This window comes from Myotis lucifugus, unplaced genomic scaffold, assembly GCF_000147115.1.
Source record: "Myotis lucifugus unplaced genomic scaffold, Myoluc2.0 scaffold_566, whole genome shotgun sequence".
NCBI classification, from domain to species: Eukaryota; Metazoa; Chordata; class Mammalia; order Chiroptera; family Vespertilionidae; genus Myotis; species Myotis lucifugus.
Window position 1 is genome coordinate 205,920 of NW_005871614.1, and position 15,454 is coordinate 221,373.

Below are 15,454 nucleotides of genomic sequence, written 5' to 3' on the forward strand. Positions count from 1 at the left end.
ATAAAAGGGTAATATACAAATTGACCCTAACAGCAGAATGACTGGTCACTATGACACACACTGACCACCGGGGGCAGACACTTAATGCAGGAGATGCCCCCTGGTGGTCAGTGCGCTCCCACAGCGGGAGCTCTGCTCAGCCACAAGCCAGGCTGACGGCTGCCAGCACAGCGGTGGTGGTGGGAACCTCTCCTGCCTCCTCAGCAACACTAAGGATGTCCGACTGCAGCTTAGGCCTGCTCCCTGCTGGCAAGTGGACATCCCCTGAGGGCTCCTGGGCTGCCAGAGGGATGTCTGATTGCCAGCTTAGGCCCAATCCCCCTGGGAGCAGGCCTAAGCCAGCAGGTGGACATCCCCCGAGGGGTCCCAGACTGCGATAGGGCACAGGCCGGGCTGAGGGACCCCCCGAGTGCACAAATTTTTATATATAAAAATAAAGAGGTAATATGCAAATTAGGCTCCGACACCGAAATGGGTCATGACCAGACAGGAGGAGGTTGCCTATGCAGGTGAGGTCCTGAGTGGAGACAGAGACAGAGACGGGGGGCCGGCCGAGCTGCTGCGCAGCAGCTAGGGCAGGCCCCCCGGAGCTGGAGCGGACATGGACAGGGACATGGGGGCCGCCCAAGCCACCGTGGCCGAGCGCAGGCCAAGAGAGAAGAGGGCAAGCCCGCCTGCAGCCTCCCAGGTGGATTGCAGGCCCTGAGAGGAAAGGGTGGCCTGTCCACAGCCTCCCCAGCCAATCGTAGGCCCAGAGAGGAAAGGGAAGTCCTGCCCCCTGCCTCTGTGGCTGAGCACAGGCCCAGAGTAAAAGGTTGACAGCAAGTCCTTTCAGTATAATTGGGGCATTAGACGCCCACAGAATGATCATTTCCTTTCCTATGAAACACATAACTCTGACACATTATTTACAATTAAATAAGTTCCATATATTTTGACATTTTACAGCCCTGGAAAGTTACATATAATGATCAGCAAAGTGAGAAGATGGAAAGACTTCTTAGGCTTTTAAAGATGTAACTAATTTCTGTCTAGAAGACACACCAATTCAAAAAGTGATGGTTTTATTGTCCTATAGGACATTAGCCAGATTGTATCTAATTTAGCAGTTTTACTTCAGGCTTTCATCTTTGGCAATCTCCTTTGAATGGCATTATCATCCTGCCAGAGAACTTTTTGCATCTGCTCTTATGTATTTGAATAAGAATTATGTATTTAACACATGCAAAATTTTGTTTTGACACAATAAAACAAAAGATCATTTGACTCTTCCCTGGAACACAGAAAAGCACAAACTTGAATCATTGGTGTGGCTTAGGCTAATTTTCCAAATATTGTTAATAAAATTCATGTAGGGATTTTCACAGAGTCAAGAATTCTCTCTTTCAGGCCTACATATTCAGCATTTCCAAGGAGGAGGCCTGTCATTCTGTGTTTTGGTTTGTTTTTTAATACTCCCAAAGGATATTTTTTTCACTGCTTTTTAGAGAGTGTGGACCAGAGGGAGAGGGAGGGGAAGAGGGAGAGGGAGAGGGAGAGGGAGAGGGAGAGGGAGAGGGAGAGGGAGAGGGAGAGGGAGAGGGAGAGGGCCTGCTCACGCTGAGGGCAGGCCCTTGCCAGCAGCCCTGCCTCTGCACATGAACTGCAGAAGAAACACCTTTTCTGACCGCTCATTGGCTAAGCCTCCTGTATGCCACTGGTAATATTCTTAGTAACTTGGGTAATAAGATTCCAAGAAGGTGATCTAGCGTTTTTCCACTTCACTCCTGGAGGAAAAAATGAAGGTCTGCTGCTGGAGGGACTAAGAAATGTCATATCCTGCCCTAGCTGGTTTTGCTCAGTGGATAGAGCCTCGACCTGTGAACCACAGGGGGACCGGGTTTGATTCTGATCAAGGGCATGTCCCTAGGTTGCAGGCTTCTCTCTGGTCAGGGCCCAGGTCAGGGCTCATGGAGTAGGCAGCCAATCGCAGTGTCCCTCTCACATTGATGTTTCTCTCTGTCTTTCCCTCTCTCTTCCACGCTCTCTAAAAATCAATGGAAAAATATCCTCAGGTGAGGAAAGAAAGAAAGAAAGAAAGAAAGAAAGAAAGAAAGAAAGAAAGAAAGAAAGAAAGAAAGAAAGAAAAAAAGGTCATCTTCTATGAAAGAGAGATCTTGAAAATGCCTAAAAAATGTTGTCATTTTTTTGTGGTGAAGGGACTTAAGTCCGTGTTGATGAAAACACCGTGGCGGCTGCAGTGGCTGACAGTGGCAGCAGCAGCAGGGTGATGGGGGCAGCACCTTCCCCTGATCAACCAGGTTGCCTCCTGCAGAGGAAGGCCAGACTTCGGCTTAAGCATCAGTAGGACATCCCCTGAGGGCTCCCGGACTGTGAGAGCGGGCAGGGTGGGCTGAAAGACACCCCCCCCCCCAGTGCATGAATTTAGTGCACCGGCCCTCTAGTACACAATAAATTCCCCCAGTTAATCTCTTCCCACACATCTCCCCACCTCTGATATTTGTCAGTCTGTTCCCTTTTTCAATGTCTCTGGGTTTATTTTATTCATTATATTACACATATAAGTGAGATCATGTGATACTTATCTTTCTCTGACTGGCATAATACTCTCCAGGTCCCTCCATGCTGTCTCAAATGGTAAGAGATGCTTCCTTTTTACAGCTGTATAGTATTCCATTGTGTAAATGTACCCCATCTTTTTTATCCACTCATCTACTGATAGGCACTTGGGCTGCATCCAGATCTTAGCTATTGTAAATTGTGCTTCTATGAACATAGGGGTGCACGTATTCTTTCTGATTGGTGTTTCCAGTTTCTTATAATATAAATAGACATTTCTCCAAAGAGGACATACAGATGGCCAAGGGTCATGAAAAATGCTCAAAGTCACTAATCATCAGAGAGATGCAAATTAAAATGACAGTGAGGTACTATCTCACACATCCAGATTTTTTTCTTTAAACAAGATATGGCGTTATGTTTAGGTGGCCTAGACCTCAAGAAGTAGTGGATTAAAAATCCACACATGTCAGTGACTTAAATGTTTTAGAAACTTTAGGTGTTTGGCAAGGCATAATTTTTCAGGAAAATTAGTATTTGTACAATTTTGCTGAGGATGACCTTGGGCACTTATTATTCCTTCTTAGTTTACAAAAAATACAGTAATGAGCTTTTTGGTAATAGCAGCCAAAAATATGACAATGCAATCTCTTAATACTCAAGAATTAAAAAGTTTCCAAGTACATGTATTTTAAAAATATTCTTTGTGCTGTGAGAGCTAAAGAAAATGTAACCTAGTAGATAAAGTTCTTCCATTTCAATTGGGTCTCTTTTTATTCTGAACTTGAATAACATGCTGTTTGTGCACCTTATGAGGTACTTCTCATATTTTACCTCCTGTCATAGTTATTTGCATATGAACTTTATCTTTCTTCCTAGATGATCTATATCTCAAGGAGAGAAATAGTGTTTAATAAAATATAAAATAGCCATATAGTTAATTATTGTAATTCTCATAATACACATAAATCTCTATTGAGAACAAAGAGTGAACCACGCAGAACAGAAAATGAAACATTCATTGATTGCAGCTTCCTTCAAAGTTCATACATGGAAGTCAACAGATCTCACAGCCTGGCGCAAAAGTTATGAATATACATTAATATTGGATTAACTATTTTTAAATCTTGGTAAAGTCTGAAATGACTCGAAATAAGGGTCAATAAAATACATCTTTTAGGGGTATTGAAATGGGAAATAAAATATTATGCTCAGATATGAAAATAACTTGAAGAAAAATAGACTAGGCAGAAATTGAACAATGTATTGAAATGAAATCACAAAGCGAAACAAAATATTATGTTTAAATATGCATAGTATAGGAGGGATATTGCTTTAATATTGCTATAGAAAAAAATGGGAAACTAGGAAAGGTGCTAAAAACCAGAAAATTTTGAAAATATATTTAGAATATAGATAAAGTATCTCACTTTGGATTTCTCTAGTTACACAGTCTGAAAAGCCTTATTATTCCCTGTTTGTTTGTTTGTTTGTTTGTTTCCAGCTTAGACCTTGCACCTCTTGATTTAGACCAGTGATGGCGAACCTATGACACGTGAACTCATTTTTTTGGTTGATTTTTCTTTGTTAAATGGCATTTAAATATATAAAATAAATATCAAAAATATGTCTTTGTTTTACTATGGTTGCAAATATCAAAAAATTTCTATATGTGACACGGCACCAGAGTTAAGTTAGGGTTTTTCAAAATGCTGACACGCCGAGCTCAAAAGGTTCGCCATCACTGATTTAGACTAACTGACCATCACACAGGTCAGGGATAGCAATGGGAGAAGAGACCCTACAAAGAAATGGAGGCTGGAACTCATCCCATTGCCTTTTACCTGCCACAGAGCCCGAGAAGGCACTTTGGACATCGAAATTCACCATTTTACTTACTATACTACCCAGGTGTGACTTCCTTCAGTTCTGGTTTAGGACACTCATTACGCATTGACTCTGGAGCCAACAGAACCTCAGGCTGCTCAGCTGGAACCCTGTCACTGTGAAAAGCTGTCACTAGTCTTTCTCTAAGTCCAGAATCCATCCTGCACTTATTTCATACTGTTGGCCATAATGATCTCCAAACATGATAAGTCAATGAGAACCATGAGTACCTGCCTGATGTAATTTTTTCACTTCTGGAGACACTTGCTTCAATTGGACTCTATTGAAATCAGTGCCAATGTGGTGTCCAAGTCATACACCCATTTTTATACTATAATTTGGAGGAAAGTAAGTCAATGACAGATCAGTTATAATATTAAGCATATTGTCTTGAAACAACATGTTCATCATGAATCATTCATTCCATTTGTTCATTTCATTGAGCAATTTCCAAATTAATATAAAATAATACTAAGTAGAACTATAACAGAGTTATCATTGCTTATTGATATTCATCACAATATAAACACATACATACTTGAAAGGATGGTGACAGGACTCAAGATGGCTTGCTGCAATTTGGAATTTAAATCTTGCTTCTCCAGAGCTGCCTTGCCTTTTGGACAACTCCATTGCCTATGTAAGGCCTAACCTATGCTGTAAATATTTGTGCAAAGATAAGTGTGTCTCCCCAAGCAAGAGGGTTTTAGCAAACAGAAATTAGGTAAGTAAGTAAAGCACAAGAGCTCCATATAATAAATGAACAGTTACAACTGAATCAGAACCCAAAATGCAGTATTAGTTTCTAAAAGCACAGTATGGTGACAATGGAATATATGTGCATTCCTTTTGCCTTGTGTATTAGTCAGAATTCTCCAGAGAAACAGAGCCAGTAGGATATAAAAGGAGATTTATTATGAGGAATTGCTCATGCAATGGCAGAGGTGAAAAGTCCCATGATCTGCTGTCTGCAAGCAGGAAGCTCAGGAAAACCAGTGATATAACTCAGTTCGAGTCCTGAGACTTGATAACCAGGGCAACTACTGATGTCAATCTCAGTCCAAGAGCAGGAGAACATGAGGTAAGATGTCCAGCTCAAGCAATGAGGCAGAAAAAGGGGCAAATCCCTCCTTCCTCAGCTTTCTTGTTCCACTCAAGTCCTCAGCAGATTCAATGATGCCACCCACAGTGGGGAGGGCTATCTGCTTTACTGACTTCACTGATGCAGACACGTAGCTCATCTGAAAGCACCTCACAACACACGCAGAAATAGTGATCAATTAACCACATATCTAGGCATCTCCTGACCCAGGCAAGTGGATTAATAAAATTAGCTCCCATTCCTGTTTTACATCATTTACTAGTTTGAGTATAGTAACTGAGTAGTTTAGTTCAGTTATACTATATTGTTTAGTTAGTTATGGTATATTATGAAGTTTAGCTGTTAGAGGGTAGTTAGTGAGAGTAAAGAGTATATAGATGGAAGTGTGTGTGTGTGTGTGTGTGTGTGTGTGTATTGGTGTGTGTGTGTTTACTACATGATACATATCTTTGAATCCAGGACAACAAATAGATTGCATGTTGCTTACCAACTCTGATTTATTGGGAGTGCTTACCTGGAGGATTGCCCTGAAAGAGATTATGATACTGACTTTTGATTCAATAGAAAACTTTCAAGATCAAGTTTCATTATCAGTCATAGTCAGAAGCTGGGGGGGATAGAGATAGCATATATGCAGTGTATTCTGATTTATACACTTCACTGAAAATACATGTTAGCTATCTTTAGTAAAACATTAGATATTGTGATTTTATGATAAATCCCTACCCTTAAGCAGCTTCAAGTTGCAAATACAGATTGGATATAAAGGGTATTTAATATCAAAACTGTTTATGATATTGCTTATGCACAAGACTCAAGATGGGAATACAAAGTGAATAAGAAGCAGTCACTGGTCTCAAGGATTTTACAATTTAGTGCCAGCCTAAAAAGTGTAGCGAGTTTAACACAAACACTGTTAGTAAAAGCTGGCCTTTGACAGTATTATCTACATACATGTCTGTATATATACCTACTTGCAGTCCTCTGAGGCACAGGAATCAGAACACCCAGCAAAGCTGGATAATAATGCAGGCAGTCCTGAGACAAAACAGCCATTTTATGTATTTTCCACACCAGTGTTTTCTTCCAGAATTGCGAATGCCTCTTTTTTATCGCTGGCTCTTTTCTGCCCCAGATCACAGTGCTTCTGGAAGGCTGCTAGTGAATGAACACTTGTGTTTCTATTCTCAGGATAACATCTGTGGGAACACAACTCAAGCAGATATGCTCAGTTATGCACACAAAAGCTACTTGCTTTCTATCTTCAGAAAGTCTGAGGTATGACTACGCAGCACCTGCTAGGAGGTTTGTGCGTGTTCTCCCTGTGACGAAGATGCAGTTCTGATGACCTTAATTGTGTTGGAAAGAAGGAGGGTAGTGAGTAGGTGGTTATTGTTTCCCATTGGAAGGCAGGTTTCTGGTTGAGACACTTTATACTCAGTGCAGCTTGTTTATGTAAATGAGGAAATGGCACACACACAAATCCTCGAAATAAGATGGCACACACTCTGCATTTCTATCTGAATTGTATCTTCCCCAGAATAGATTTATCTTTACAAAATGTCCCATCAGTCTTCCCAACCATTGCGCTATTGTTCTATTTAAATTATATACCTTTTCAATGAAATTATCATATTTTGCCATGTTTTTAATTTTTTTGTTTTATTTTTATTGTCTCTTGTAAAAAATATTTTGTATATTAAGAATATAACTGATTATTGAATAAGTTAAGCTTTGCCATGTCATCACTTTCACTACTTAAATGTGTGTTAACCATTTAATAGCCTGTGAATTACTTATATTTTAACATCTGCCCTAGTTGAGACTTTCTATCCCACCTTCATGGCTCTCTATGATCTTATTTTACATCCAATTGGACTGTTCTCTGGACAGGCCAGCCTTCTCACTTTGTTCATCTGTGCTTAACGTGGTCTCCTCTTTCCTACATGGAATCTCTCTGGGTTGAATAGTTTGCACTTGGCCCTAGAGTTTCACTTTTCATCCTACTCTGTGCACAAGTATTTGACTCCATTATACTCCTTGCCCTATGATTTACAGTTACATTTGTCCAGTAAAAATTACAGTGAAAGATTGGTGGATGTGAAATCAGAACTGTTATTACATTTAAATTTCCGGCGCCCTCTGTTGGTCAAAAATACTTAACAGTACTCTATTTCTTATATCTATAATCTTAGTCTTATGGCTTTACAGTTTATTCCTTTGGTAAAGGCACTTTCTAAAAAATAAAAAGAGCAAGAATGTGGAGAACAAGGGGATCTTAGCACACTGCTGGTGGGAATGCAGATTGGTGCAACCATTATGGAAAACAATATTGAGTTTCTTCAAAAAATGAAATATGGAACTCAATAGTGATCTCACTTCTAGGAATATATCCTAAGAATCTTGAAACACCAATCAGCAAGAATGTATGCACCCCTAAATTCATAGCTAAAATCACAATTTATAATAGCTAAGATCTGGAATCAGCCCAAGTGCCCATCAGTAGATGAGTGGATTAAAAAAGCTGTGGTACATTTATACCATGGGATACTATGCAGCAGGAAAAAAGAAGGATCTCTTACCCTTTGAGACAGCATGGAGGGACCTGGAGAGTATCATGCTAAGTGAAATAAGTCAGTCAGAGAAAGATAAGTATCACATGTTCTCACTCATATGTGGAATCTAATTAACAAAATAAACTGATGAAAGGAGTGAATCCAGAGACAGGGAAGCATGGAACAGAGTGGGGAATCTCAGAGGGAAGGCGGGGGAGGGTGGGTGGGTGAGAGGTAATCAACCAAAGACCTTGTATGCATATATGCATAACCCATGGACACAGACAACAGGTGCTGAAGACCTGAGGTGGAGTGGAGGGTGGGGGCAGGCTGGAGGGTGTCAATGGGGGAAAAAGGAGGACATATGTAATACTTTCAACAATAAAGATTTTTTTTTAAAAAAAGCACTTTTATCTCTCAATTATTAACCAGTTAGTAGCAATGTTTGATGTATTAGGAATTCTAATGGGTAGCTATGGACAAAACTAGGTAGGGCCTTATAGGAGCTGGAATTCACTTTAAATTTTATTGTAAATGTGAGACAGATTGAGATTGATAATAGGGTGAAGTCTGAGTGATAGTTTGTGATATTTGTTTATGTTGTCTTTTTCCAAATAATGTTTTTTTCATATTATGTAATTTATTCTGTGTGTGGAAATTTTTAGGTGTGATTTGAACTTAGGTCAATGGCTTCAATATGTTTTATCCACTTCTAGATAATATAAACATTCTCATATGTTCTTCTAATGTTATAGATATTTTAAATTTACATGTACAAATTTAATTCATCAAACATTTTTTTGTTATATGTTAGAGACTGAACATTATATTGTTGTTCTTCTAAATAGAATATTAGCTACCCTAGTACCATTTTGGATACTTTGCTCCCCCACTTGGGGCATATTATTATTATTATGCTATTATTTCCACACAACTACTTGGTAGCCAAAAGACAGGTGTCTTTTCACTATTCTTTTTTTTTAAATATGTATTTTTATAGTTTTCAAAGAGGAAGGAAGTGGGGGAGAGAGATAGAGAGACATCAATGATGAGAGAGAATCATTGATAGGCTTCCTCCTATAGGCCCCACCCTGGGAATTGAGCCCACAATCCAAGCATGTGTCCTGACCAGGAATCTGACCATGACCTCCTGGTTCATAGGTTGACACTCAACCACTGAGCCACACCGGATAGACTTTACTTTTCATTTTTAATACTTGTTTAGCAATTTTATACTCATTCTTCCTTATGCACTTCAGAATCATTTGCTATAAAAAAATTTTTTGTAATTCTGGTTGAAATAAAATGCATATATTTAAATAGATAACTATTTTATAATGTTATGCTTTTACTTCATTGCATCTATTTATTTATCCAAGTATCTACATTCAATAGTGCATTTTTATCTACTATTTTTGTGTGTGCATGTGTCTATGTGTGTGTATGCTTGTGTGCGTCGCAAGCATGCGTGAATGCATACACGGCTGTGCAATTATTTTTATAAGGTTTTGATGATAGGATGATGCCAGCATTATAATTAAGCTGGGAAGTTTTTAGGACATTTTCTAAAGCATGAAGAGTTTGTCTCATGAACATATGTTAAAATTTCCAAGTAAGTAAAACTACTGGGCATAGTGTCTTTTAAGATCATATACCTTTGAAAATCTTTTCCTCTAAAGTTTTGGAATGTGGAATCTTTTATCTCTTCTTAGGCCAGTAAAAATATATGTTTTGCTGGAAAATCATGAAAGATGTTATGCTTTTGCATAGAGCTGTCACGTAATAATGGATGTCATTTTCTTGTCTATAGTTCCAGTTTCTTAATCCTAAGTTACGTATTAATGCATTTTCTTTCTCTTTTCTTAATGAGATTGGTCTTTTTACGGAAAGAGAAGTTGGCTCTATTTAGGATTTTAAATGCATTTTTATGTTAACTAATTTAAGTTTTTGTTATTAATTTCAACTCAATTTTTAGTTTATTTTTATAACTGTATAAAATAAATATAGCCTATATATTTTCTTTTATTTCTGAAAAATAAAATTATTTAAACAAATACAGTTCATTTTTATAGGAAGCTTTAATAAGATATGTTGTCTCTTAAATATCTCTTTTTCATTTAGAAATGCTATCCACTTTAAATTTCTGTTTAATGTTCAGCTACTTTTGTTGTTGACTACTAGATTTATTACATTATAAGTCTGAGAATATGGCTTCTACAATCAGTTTTTTTTAAATACTCATCCGAGGATATGATTTTATTGATATTTTTAGAGAGAGAGAGAAAGAGAGAGAGGAGAAAAACTTTGATCAGTTGTCTCCCATACAACCCCCAACCAGGGATCAAACCCGCAACCATTTTTGGTGCATGCTGTGGTGCTCTAACCTCTAACCCAGTGGTCGGCAAACTCATTAGTCAACAGAGCCAAATATCAACAGTACAACTATTGAAATTTCTTTTGAGAGCCAAATTTTTTAAACTTTAACTATATAGGTAGGTACTTTGTTATTAACTTAATTAGGGTACTCCTAAGCTGGCCTTTGCTAAAAACGTCCTCAATCTGATTGAGGTACGTTCGCTGAGGTCGACCCCTTCCAACTCTCCCATCCACGCTCGTCTTGTATACTTGTTTTGTCTATCTCCTTTCCAAAAACTGACTTCTGCTCATGGGCCACGAAGTTTCAATCGCACTGTACGTGCGCCCGCACGTGGTATTTTGTGGAAGAGCCACACTCAAGGGGCCAAAAAGCCGCATGTGGCTCGCGAGCCGCGGTTTGCCGACCACTGCTCTAACCAATTGAGTCGCCTGGCAGGGCTACAATCACTATTGTTAATATTTACTGAAATGTTCTTTTTTGACTCAAGTACAAGATTTATTTTGTAGAAGTTCCATAGACAAAAGGAAAGGATGTGTTTTTCTGTTTCATGACTCGTGCGTTCTTTTTCTTCTGGATTCACATTCCAGTTTTCACATTGTGTGTCCCTGCTCTTGAAGAGAAAGTAACTGTCAGGATGTGAAACGCCTGCAGGGGTGAGACAATAGTCACCGTCAGGTGTTCTGTGAAGTGATGTGTTGTCCTTGTTGCTCACTGTAGTCCTGCAGCTGTTCTGCAATGTGGACTATGTAATATGATTCTAGCTGCCTCCTCTTCTGCTTGAATTGATGTTTCTTTCTATTACTATTAGCTAACATGTTATTCAAATTCCAAACATTATTATACTTCTCTCCTTTCTATTTCAGATCAAACCTCGTTAACAAACCTGATTCCTACTCATTTTGTTCAGTCCCCTTAAGGTATACCCAGCAGTCTCGGGCTTTTAGAAAGGGGAAGGGAACACAATTAGTTTACCAAGAGCTGACACCTTAAAGGCATACTGTTAAAAATATCTATAAATCAAAACTCATAAAACGCATTAACATTTTAAGCAGAAATGTCCCAAAGGCCACTTAGAGGAGGATGGATATGGGCTTTCTTTCCAAATGCTTCATATCATTTCTTTTAAAATATTTTTCTCTTTGATATTTTGGCAGGGGACAACCATGCTATTATATGTCTGCTTTATAAAAGCCACTTAAAGCAACTAATGTGAGAAAAATCAATCCGAGCTCACAATCCATTTTGAGTACCATTATAGTAAAATGTCTGTCTTCATATAACATAGGTGCCCATGTTTAAGATGCTTGAAGAAATGTACTACATCCATAAAAGATACAGTTGATGTAAAAGTATTGATTTTTCAAAATATAAAGAGTAGGAAGTGCATTATTGAGTGGATATAATTTCTAAAAATTACCTGAGTGAAAATTCAAGAACAAGGGTGCATTTCTGGGATACCATTTTATGTAATTTTACTCAGACAAATAAGAAGTGGTTACCAAGCAGCAGCCCTCCCCAGTATACTCAGGAGGCCCATCAGGTCTGCGAAGAAGAAAAATGGGTCCATTTTAGTCTTCTGAGCTTGAGGTGTCTTTGATAATCCCAGTTGGACAGAAATCCCTAACAGAGTTGCCCACTACTATCTTTATATCTAGATGTACCTTAGATTTCTATCATAACACCTAAAGTATTTTACTTCATTTAGATTGGTTTACACAATTAAGTGCCCTTAAAAGCAAGGACTACCCAGAATCTTGTGTAGTGTCTGATACATGGTAAGGGTGACAGGTTGTCTATGGGCTGGTTATGTCACTGAATTTTTGTAAAGGTTCAAGGGCAAAGAGAAATACAGTAGTTTCCATGTACCCCACATTCTCAAGCAAGGTTCTAGCCAGCGGTTCTCAACCTATGAGTCGCGACCCCTTTGGCGGTCAAACGGCCCTTTCACAGGGGTCGCCTAAGACCATCCTGCATATCAGATATTTACATTACGATTCATAACAGTAGCAACTACAGTTATGAAGTAGCAACGAAAATAATTTTATGGTTGGGTCACAACATAAGGAACTGTAATTAAAGGGCCAGAAGGTTGAGAACCACTGTTAGACACTTTTGTAATACATTAAAAGAGATTGTAATAGGTAATATTTTGCCAGGAAAAGCCCATATCTTCCTTTTGTTGTCATTGTTGCTATAGATAGGGTTGGGGTATTGTGCGGGGTAAGGAGTCAGAATTTTTTGAAATGAATTATTGTTGAAATTCTAGGGCACTTGGTCTCCTCACCATGGAGGAGGAGAATAAAGTGCTTCCCTATCATCTCAAGTTAAGCGAATGGGCTCCAAGAAATAGTTCAGAAAGCCTGATAGGCATCTTCTTGGGAGATATTAGGTCTAAGATCTGACTCCTCCATGGTAAGTCAGAAGGGAAAACACTTCAGTTACATATGAAATCAAAGCATCAAGAGGTAGCGAGAAAGAGCTGTGATGGAGAGAGCTGCATTTCTCCTGAAGGCAGAAAAACAAGTGCATTTAGGACCTGATGAGAATTCTAAAGGTTAGTTGGCCTAGGGCAGTGGTCGGCAAACTGCGGCTCGCGAGCCACATGCGGCTCTTTGGCCCCTTGAGTGTGGCTCTTCCACAAAATACTGACTTCTGCTCAAGGGCCACGAAGTTTCAATCACACTGTACGTGCACGCCCACACATGGTATTTTGTGGAAGAGCCACACTGGAGGAGCCAAAGAGCCGCATGTGACTCGCGAGCCACAGTTTGATGACTACTGGCCTAGGGCCATCTGAAAAGCAATTACCCTAAAAGGAATAAGGTGAGCACCTGCAGACCAAAGGATGAAGGGAGTACTAAAAGGGGGAGTAGATTCATGTCAAAGGAATTTTAGGTGCAAGTTCCATCTGGAGGATCTTAGAAGAACTCATAGAAAGCCAAAGAGTACACCTTTGTCCCCCTGAAGACATTGAAACCTAAATAAAAGTTTAGCAAGCTAGTGAGGTCTTTGCTATATCTCTCTTGTATCCACAGCAGCCCCATAAAAGCCAGCATGTGGGGGAGGAGTAGAGAAGTGGTTTTCTAAGTATCGTCCTGGACTAGCAGGAGAAGCATCACCTGGGAACTTGTTAGACATCAAATTCTGGGACCTCACTGGCTGACTGAATAAGAAACTCCCAGGAGGAGGCAGAGCAACCTGTATAAACCAGTTCCCCAGTTGATTCTGATTTCTGCTGAAGTCTGAGAACCATTGAGTTAGAGAAATAAAGAGGGAAATGCCATTCTTGTCCAAAAAAAGGCCTGAGCTGTGGAAGGAAAAGAGCTCCCAAACAGATCAATATGACTTTTTGATAGGATATGAGGTTTAAATAACTGAAATAGAGGCTTTCTCTTGCACTAAAAAGGACCTGAAGTATTGACAGGCTATGCTTGAAAGAGTAGAAAACAATGAGGTTAGAGAGTGTGTTTGATAATGAAAGGGGAAAAATAGCGTTACTTTCTGATTGTTCCCTACAGAGCTCAGTTCATTCAATAAACTTGTCAGGAATGTATCAAATAAATGTGTCTATGAATTTGAGTAACTGTACAAGTCTGAAGCTCAAATGACATGTCAGAGGAAAAGATAATGATTTTGTTCTATCTTGCATATGGATGCTAGTTAAAGCCCTGAGAAATGTGGAGAATTGTAGAAAGGTTGGGGAACCAAAGACAGGATTCTGGAAATCCTAATTTTTTAAAAAAAAAGAACTAGAGAAAGACAATTTCACAAGGCAGGTGGAAAAATAATTGTTAGAGATGTCAAAGAAAAGCTAAGATAACTTGGTAAAATATTCTACTTTGTAAGAAAGAAAATAAATTCAGCAGCCTTAATTTTCCATAGAGACCAATCCAGTATGTGAGAATGTGTAGTAATTTTCTTTCCCATGAAGCCAGCAAGCCACAGAGGAGAAATAGGCTAGTAGATGGGGGCTGGGGAGGAAAGTTGAAGGAAAGCTTTCAACATTAGAAAAAATGTGCAGATCTTTAAAAATTGCAGGTTAAACGCCATTATACATGGAGAGGCTCGAAATTTAGGAGCAAGACATAGTGACAGAACACTATCTGGAAGGACCAGAGGAAGTAAGGGATAAAGGGCACAGGAAAACAATACATTTTGTTAATTAAACAGCAGTTTTGTTTAAATAGAATTTTATAATGGTTCATCACAACAGCAATTGAATAACTATTGACTATTAAAGTGTAATATTTAGACAGCAAATGGTTCTAGAAATCATTTAGCTAATCACTTAAAGTAGTAAGTTTTTGTTGTTGATGAAAACACCTTGGTGGCTACGGCTGCCGACAGTGGCAGCAGCAGCGGGGTGATGGAGGTGGTGCCTTCCCCTGATCTGCCTCCCGCAGAGGGAGGCCAGAGTGTGGCTTAAGCAGTCAGTAGGACATCCCCTGAGGGCTCCTGGACTGTGAGAGGGAGCAGGCTGGGCTGAGGGACTCCTCTCTCAGTGCATGAATTTCTTAAACTGAGCCTCTAGTATTATATATATGACAGTTAAAGTAACTTGAGTAATGACCAAATTCAGGATGTGTCCAAGGGCATGGATGTCTCAAATGATGCCAAATATGTTGGTTATTAGAAATGTCAGTTCAAGGTACTGGGAATGTAGTGTATTATGTGGGGCTTTTATAATGACAATCACCCAGTAAGAACTTGAATGGCAATTAAGACAAGGAAACTTAGGTAACAAAGTTATCACTGAAAGAGAGGAAAATGACAGGAACCATCAGTGAAAGCATGAGGAAGAGTAGCTGGGGGCATAATCAACTGTCATAAACCTCAAATGCACTGGACTACTTTTTACATGAGAAATTAGTAATAATGGCTTAGAAAAGGCACTGAGGAACCAGCAATGGTCAAATCTCAGTTGCCACCCATATGGCAGTGCAGTGTAAGGGAATGATAGATTCTTCTGGAATC